The sequence below is a fragment of the Capsicum annuum genome, chromosome 9, assembly GCF_002878395.1.
Source record: "Capsicum annuum cultivar UCD-10X-F1 chromosome 9, UCD10Xv1.1, whole genome shotgun sequence".
NCBI lineage: Eukaryota > Viridiplantae > Streptophyta > Magnoliopsida > Solanales > Solanaceae > Capsicum > Capsicum annuum.
In genome coordinates this window covers 188108080-188117072 of record NC_061119.1, presented here as the reverse complement: position 1 = coordinate 188117072, position 8993 = coordinate 188108080, and positions in this window count along the sequence as shown.

The window sequence follows — 8993 nt, the reverse complement described above, 5'->3', positions numbered from 1 at the left end:
GATATGCCTTGTTACTCCAATCGCGTAGCAAGGTCTTTGCTTTACGTGCCCCCATCGCTCATGCTGACAGTGCCTTACAAAAACACGTATAACTTTTCACTCTAAACTTAGATTGATGAACGGTCAGTTCCGATAGAAAGAAGACACAATGGTATCTAATTTGATAGATAGAAGGCCATATAACTCATTATATTCAAGGAGTAATGGTCATTGGAAATTGACCCAAGTAAAGATATCAAGTAAAATTTAATCGGTAGGAAAGTGCTGAACTTAACTTTGAGTTAGGAAATTTTTGTGACTTATAGTCATATACAAGGATATTCCCAAATTATAGAATGGTTATTCACACTTATATATAAATAGATATTATTGGATTAGGGTATATATACCTAGAAAAGATGATTTAGGTTCTAGCCCAAAAGTGTGGGGTGTTACAACATGGTTCCCAATGCGATCCAAAGTGATTTATGTGATTTTATGGTTTTTTGAAGTTCAAAAGGCCTTATAGTAGAGTTTAGTCAGCATTTATTGTATTGTATGTTGGATGGAAAAACAAACTATGCTAGTAGATCTAGAACGTTGATTTATAGTTGGTAACGTCTTGGTTTGATTTTATGGCCTTAAGATCTCATTTCAACCCTCAGTTCAAAAATTAGTGAAATTGGGTCTTGGGGGTTAATTTTTTGAAAACAATGTCTTTTCAAAAATTTGATGTCATCACTGAGTGCAAAATGCCATATTTAGTCCTGTAGCATATTACGTTTTCCTTTGTGGGATTTTGAATGAATCTCGAGGGATTGATCGGCAAGTTTGCAAAGTTGCTGATGCAACTGTATTTTGGTGTAGCCTCTTTAGTGGCCAAAGGACATCTAAAAAGTTAGCCTCTTTAGCGCCCTAAGCACCGATTTAGCGGACCCTGCCAGTCAAAGAAACTACTGCTAAAGAAGTCATTTGAGCATTTTAGCCATTGGGAACCATTTTAGAGACCTCACACATACGAGATGGATTGCTAATATGGTGAACCCGTGCTTAAGAGATGAGCACTAAAATAGTCAATTAACCACTTTAGTGGTCATTGGTGGAAAGGTATAAAAAAATTCTTGATTTTTTCTTTTATTTTTGAGATTTTGAGCTTAGGGTAGAGAGTGTTTTGAACGATTTGTTCCATTCTCGAGCTTGGGTAATCTCTAAATTACTATTTGAATTACTTTACTTTGATTTTCCATTTAAAACTCTTTAAATCATAATTTCAAATTGGGGATTCTTAGCCTAGAAGGCCTAAAATGGTATTTCTTCAATTTAGACCTCATTTTTAACTCGTTTTCACTTGGGTTTTCTCCTACGGGTTCCTTTAATCATGGGTATGAGTTTTCTAAATAAAAATTCTAGTTTTACTCTTTTATTTGAAATATTCATTTTTGATTCCATTTTGACCCCCACTTGAAAATAGGCAATATGGGTATCATTGTCTTTCGTTTAATGCATAAATTATATATTTGTATATGTTGGTTGATTTTGAGGCCGTTTGAGGGGGGAAAGCTCTGTATTCAAGGGCTTTAGGCTTGTATCTTGACATCGTAATGTAGGTTATAAGTTAGTGTAACGCCTCACAAAATCCTCTTCCAGTCTGAGCCTTAGAGCGTATTTGGTAGAACGAAAATCTGAGTCAAAATGTTTCAGAAATATCCTCCCAACTATGAAATTCTTTGAATTGTGTGGGAATATATTTGAGCATGAATCAAGATCATAGAGGTCTCATAACTCATGGTCGAGTTGAAAGCTTTCCTATCGTTCAAGCTTAAGTGACCGTAAAAATTTGGATCAATTTCAATCAACCATAACTCATTGTATATGAAAAACTGGGTGTCTTGCTATATATCAAATGAAATATCTTTGAATTATCTTTCCAACTATACCAATTTTGCCTAAATCCGATATCGGAGCAAAGAGTTATCCCCATTTTATTCCAGCATATCAAGATAGAAAATGGTGACGACGTTTCTGATGGGCTATCATGTTACTGACGACCTTTTTGACAACTTCATCACATTCTGACAACATTTCTGATGATGTCGTCAGCCCTGGGCAGAAAATCAAGAATTTGGACCCCTTTTGTGATGACCATTCGTGACGACCTATCACGGACCTGACGGCCTATCACGGATGTTGTCAAGTATATTTTTCCAGCAATTCAAGGGCATTTTTGCAAGGGTATTTTGGTCATTTCCTACCTTTTTTGAGCCTCTACAAATATGCGTAACCCTCATTCAAACCCTAATTAAATCCATTTCTTTTCCAATTCTCTCAAGAATATCTAGGGTTTCAAGAACCCTAATCTTCCAAAATTCATCCATAAATTCTTCAAGGTTTCTTCAAGAATCAAGTTCCTCATAGTGTGGGCTTCAATAATCTATTTTTTTCAAGTATGGATAAAGTTTCAAGCACTAAAGTTCATCTAATTTCAAAGATTAAGGTATGTAGATGTTGATTCTTGGGTCCCTTTCATCCAAGAAGCTCAAGAACCCTTTTTAAAACTAAAAGATTTTTATGTTTATGAGTTGTTAATGATTTGTATGAGTAGAAATGGATGTTTAATGTGTTGTTGAGTTTTGATTTATGTTTGCCTACAAAATTTATGAGCTTTGACCCTAGTATGTGGAATTCATGTGATATTTGTGATAGACCCTCTTGAAGTTGTTTTTCCATGTGATGTGTTCATGAATTTTGGGTGTAGAAATGGTTGAATAAGTGAAGAACGTTCCCCATAGGTTTGATAAAGAGCTTAGTTGAAGTATAAGGGCCACTATAGTATGTTGAATAGGAAACCCCAAATTGTGAGCTAGTCCATGCATCCCTAGTGTTTGATAAAATGCCTTAGTGAGTGAAATGTGACAAGATAGCATGAAATTCCCAAGTAGGTGAAAAATTGGTCATGTCTAATGGTTGTTGAAACACCCTAGTGAACAAGTCAAGATATGATGGTTGTAAATTCCCCCAATTATGTGCTCTTGATATATGTTAAGCTTTTAATACATGCCAAGTGGTTAGAAAGTAAGTTATGACGTGATAGTATGAAGTCTTCCCAAGCTATGGAATATCCAAACACATGTCAAGATCGATATAGGTATGAAATAGCTGAGGTAAAACCTTGTTGAAGGGAGTACAATCTAGTAGAATGTTTCCCCTACGTTATTATATGATTATGATTCCAAGATGCTTAAAGTGACTCCTTGGCGACTGTGATGATGAATAGATGTTTAAGATCCTTAAATGTTGAGGTGATGTTTAATGACTGTGGAAATGAACATATGGCATGATTCCTGAATTACTTGTGAAAATGTTTGAATGATTGTGATGATGCATGAATGATTGTGATGATGAATGAATGATGATGCTTACTTTTATGCTATCGAGTCCTGGGGGTATTTATACCCAAAAATAGAGCTGTTGTCTAGATCCTGTGTCAGTTTCTCGATAATTCTAGTTGAGCCATGATTCTCAAAACTCAGTAAACTATAGAAATCTATATCCTCAGACAAGTGCAGAACTTGAAAGCTCAGTAATCTCAGAAATCTCTATAATCTCTATATCGCTAGTAATCTAGCCTTAGTCCTGTAATTAGCTCAGATCTAATAGTATTCAAGTGATTCAATTCTAATCTCAGAAGTGATATGAGTAATCTATTCAAGCTATTTATCGTCGGTCAGATACTATGATTCGATGTCTTTTTCATCAGATACGAAACTAAGTAATCTTAGCATAACTCAGTTAGATCTTTTGAGAAACATGATCAGTATAAGATTCAGTTCAATTGTGCTCAGTTCAGAATTCAGTCAGAGTCTTTCAGTTGGGAGTAGAAACTAGCACCGAACGAGCATAAGGATGGGAACTCACCTACTAGTAGAGGGTGTGATTCTTAGATGCAATCTTTGTGCTGCATAACTACGTAGCCAGTGTAGGTTGAGACATCATACCTACTAGTTGAGCGTAGATAATAGATATTATACCTGTTAGATGAGGGTAGATAAGGTGGCTTGATCTGTTAGATGAGGGCTCACCATTCTCATTTGAGCAGCGGAAGATGAGGGTCACATAAAGATAATGCACATAAAGATAGTGTCTTTACGCATGGCACGGTATTGGTACCCTCCCAATCGGGGGTAGAGGTTAGACCCCACCTGTGGTAGGTTGGGGCATGTCGGTTAAGTGACTACTTCCCACAGTTTCAGTTTCAAATTTAGTCTCAGTTTCAGAATCAATCTTCAAAAATTAGGACTGTCAAATACAGTCATCTATCTTTATAAGGAACTCAAATAGTTCCATTGATTCATGGACCATCCCAACAGAAAGGCTTGGTCATATATATTGTTAATTGCTATCATATTCAGAGATATGCCACCAGACAGGCTTGATCACAGTATCAGATTTCTATTGAATATTCTTATCACCAGATTTAGATATAATCATACTTCTTATCATTGATAATCGCTTCTAGAATAATCTGTTAGAAAAGTTAATCACTAATTCTATCAGTCAAAAGCAGTAAGCTCAGAGTACAGTCCTTGATATAAAAATATCCAAATCCTCAGTTATCAGTGATTCAGTATCTCAGTATCAGTAGTAAATTCAGTCTGCAGTAAAGTGGTATGTGAGTTTTAGTATCTAGAGTTGCGATGGTTGTTTCATGTTCTGTGCATTCATTTATATGTTCTCATGCGGCATCTTTCATGATTATTCAGTTTAGATATTATGCATGCATGAGCCCTTGCATTAGACTACCTTGTCTACATACTCGGTACATTTTTGTACTGACGCATTTGTGCTATGGTGTTTTATTTGACACCATAGGTTCAGAGGCATAGGATCCAGATTATCCTCAGCAATTCAGTCCTCGTCAGCAACAGTAGCTGTGAGTCCTCTTCTTTCGAGGATGAATCTCAGTTTACCATTATTGTTTCAGATTTTTTTTATTTTCAATTGACAAAGTTAGTTGGGGACCTGTCCCATCAACTCCACAGTTCAGACATTTTAGAGGCTTTTTAGACAGATGTATTAGTATTCAGTTTTCAGTTTTCAGTTTTTAGTATGTACAGATATGTTGAACCTTATGGCAAGTTTCCGTATTTATTTCAGATATTATGCAGTGTAAAGGTACAGATATCAAAAAAGGGTTTGCTTGTGGTCCTTTGGGTCCATAAGCACCGTGTGACATCTCGGGATGGGATCTCAGGGTGTTACACTTAGCTTTCTTCAAACTTAGCTGGGTAGTTTCTATTTATATAAAAACATGTTATGGGTATGGGTAATCATCATGGAAACTATGTTATTACTGTTGTGTTTCTATGTAGGGGCTTTATCTAATATTATCATTGGTCTCATGTATGCATTGGTTTCTCTATTCATGATAGAAATACCAAGTTGGGGTAAATGTGGTATTATCAAAGTCTTACGTGCTATCTATTCCAATGGTTCATTACTTATGATAAATCATGAATGGTTGACATATTGAGTAGATAGTGAGTTCACGTGTTTGTATGTGTATGCATATATACACACACACATATATAAATACATAATGTATATATATTAGATAGATTTAAGATCTTTATGCTTGTTTGGTTATGTGTATTACACCCCCATATCATACACATATTCATGAGACCTTGTTACTATTGAGGAAACACCATTTTTGATAGAAATGAGATATTTTTACGAAACTCTCTGTCGTAGTCCATTAATCAGAGGAGAGATATGGATATTAGTATTGGGATTGAGTATTGAGAAAGTATATGGGTTGCAAACACCCTCATGGGTCCTAATTAGAAATACCAAGGCTTGGTAGGTGTATATGGAGGTTATGCAATAACCTCAATTATATGGCATCATGATCATGATCATCATTGCATTTCACACATTATGTATCTTCCATGTTGTTATTCTATGTTTATATTCGTTACATATATAATCTATTTCTTTTACGTACCCATTTATTTATTTGTGCGCTATATTTAGAACTATTAATGGAGATGATATAAGAAACCGTTTGGGACACTTTCTGACTGCAGTTGATGTACTCATAGAATGTATTTATATACCTTAATTTTTACTTTGGTTAGTCAGCCTATGATACCTATTGAGTACAAGTGGAACATACTCACCCCTATTATGCCCTTTTGGTGCAGATCCAAATAAGAGTGCATCGGGTGGGAGCTAATATTATGCATTTTTTATTGATACTTTCGAGGTAGTACCTACTCTATGCTTTCTGAGTTGACCTCAGACCTTATCCTTTCCAATTGATGTCTTTATTTTGTATTTACGGACAAACTTGTAGTTTTTCAGATTCAATTGTATTTTTCAATTTTGAGTTGTATTTAGATAGTTCTTACACTGTGACACAAGGTTTTTGGATGGTTTATGGCATCTTTATTATTTAGACTTCCACTATTATTGTACATGTATGGTTTAGCTTTTCCTTAGAAGTCTCACCTTAGGAATTATGTTATGTTTTCTTCTTACTTATCAATTTGGTGATTGGATTACTCATCAAGGCTTACCCCCAGTGAGTGCCATCATGAACTTAGATTTTGGATCATGATAAATTAGTATTAGAGCAGCCAGGTTTGTTGGGCTCATCAGTGTAAGAATAGGCTGTTTGATAGAGTTTCACAGATCGATACGTGGATGCCTATATCTATTTTTTATAGGCTAGAAGATATCTTTAGGAAATTTTCTTATTATGTTTAGAATCGTGCGCGTTTCCCATATCATATATTTTAAACTACATTTCACTTTTTTTTGTGTAGATGGTGAGGATTAGATTCTATAAGGCTATAAATATTGAGTTAGAATTTGAGGAAGAAGCCCAGCCTAGAGGATGAGTCATGGGTCGTGAATGGGCTTGAGGTAAAGAATGAACATGAGGATCTTCCCCTTCTAGAGATATTACTAAGGGTATTTCCCCTGAGCCCGAGTGTAAGACCCCATAAGATCTTAGCTCAATATAAGCTCACTATTGCATGTTAAAAGGGTCAAAGAGTTAGAAAATTTCACTTAGTGTTAGGACTTAGTCATTTCCAAATCCCCTTAGACTTCGATGATTTATTATTCTATCTTCCCGACCTTGGAATATTAATTTTTAAGTTGATTTATGATTGGGATTATCAATAGTACATCTCGGGTGATTTTTGGAATTTTTGGACGAGTGTAGGTGTGTGTTTGGATCACAAAAATAGTAGCAGCACTGGGATAGGCCCGTAGTGCACCCTCCAGTGCACTTCTTGGGATGCTTGCGGCAGACCCCATGGTGCATGGGATAATCCGACGGTCCAGATCCTGCGGCGTGTGCCCCATCACCCACCCCTTATTTTATAGTTCTTGTTCTAGTTTTTGCAAGGGCAATTAGGTCTTTTTCCTTCACCTAATTGGTCCATAACACGGGATTAAGGGTCCTAAATGCATCATTTATCATCTTATTCTCAAAATTCTCTAAAAATAAAGCATTCTATGACAAGAACAAACCCTAGCCTCCTCTAAAGAAATAAGGGATTCAAGCTTAATTTTCAAGAAAATCATCAAGAACCTTTACAAATTCATCAATTAAGGTATGTGTGATGTTAAATCCTTGGTTCATGGTTTTAGAATTAAAGCTATGTTATTACTACATGATTAAATCATTCCCATGCTTTAACTCATGACCCTCATGCGTTTGATGAAATGCTTAAGTATTAATTTTGAACAATGATCCCCTTTTTTGGTCTCAAAGCTCTTATGTGTTCCCATTGTTATTCCATTAAATCCTGGAGGGTTATGAACAACTGTTACTTAGCTATTTACATAGTTTTAGTAATTAAAAAATGGTTTTAGATACCATGAGCATCGTTATTCAGTCAGTTAATATGATCAGTTGTTGGTTTAGTTAAACATAGTTTAGTCTAGATATCAGTGTAAGTTTAGTTAGGAATAGGATTTCTCACTGATCAAACCTAGGGATGGGGTCTCACCCATTAGTTAGGACTGGATCCTTAGTACCAGTCCTTAAGTTCTTGAACTACGTAGCCAGCATAGGATTATAAGATGTCACCCGCCAGATTAGGACTAACAATCTCAGATATGTCACCTACCAGTTTAGGACTGGCAATCTTTTAAGGGTCACCCGCTAGTTTAGGACTGACCCATTAGTCTTTCAGGATAGTAGCTTAGTGGATCCACACAGCTATTGTTAGTACCCGTGGCACGGTACTAACACCTTTCTATTAGGTCACATGTTGGACCCCGATTAGCTCAGATTGGGTCATGACAGTTAGTTAAAACCTCCCACAATCTCGGTTTAGTATTTAGTAAAGAATTCAGTTAGGCTTACTTGACTATAGCATATAGTTTGCAGTTATTCAGTTATCAGATTTTGGTATTTCAATTTATACACTATTTCAGTATTATGTTATATGCTTGGTCATGCCTTCTCTTATTTTATAGCTTTCACGCATATTATGCATATGTTTTCTGAAGTTATTCAGTCAGCCAGTATTTCATACACATGAGCCTATGTATTTTAGCCTAACCTCATCTCATTTACCAGTACATTCAAAGTACTGGCCGCATACTTTTTTTGCGCTATCATGTCTTATATCATAGGTTTTGACAAATAGTTTTCTTATCGCGCTTATATAAGTTTAACACTTCAGTAGCATTAGGAGTGGTGAGTCCTCTTCTTTTGAGGACAAGTTTATCTTTATTTAGTATTTTAGTATTTCTATATTTGAGTCAGTTTTGAATTAAATAGGGATTGGTCCCATCAACTCCCCATTCAGTCAGTTATAGGTTTTTTAGACATTCAGATAGTTAGTCAGTTTATTAGTTGTTTTATCAATCTTTTTAGACACTCAGATTTATGATTTATCAACATATAAGTAATTTTAAACCTTATGGCCTTACTTAGTTGTTTTTGTATATGTTGTTCATTATCAGTTTCACTTAGTGCTCACAGCAGGTAC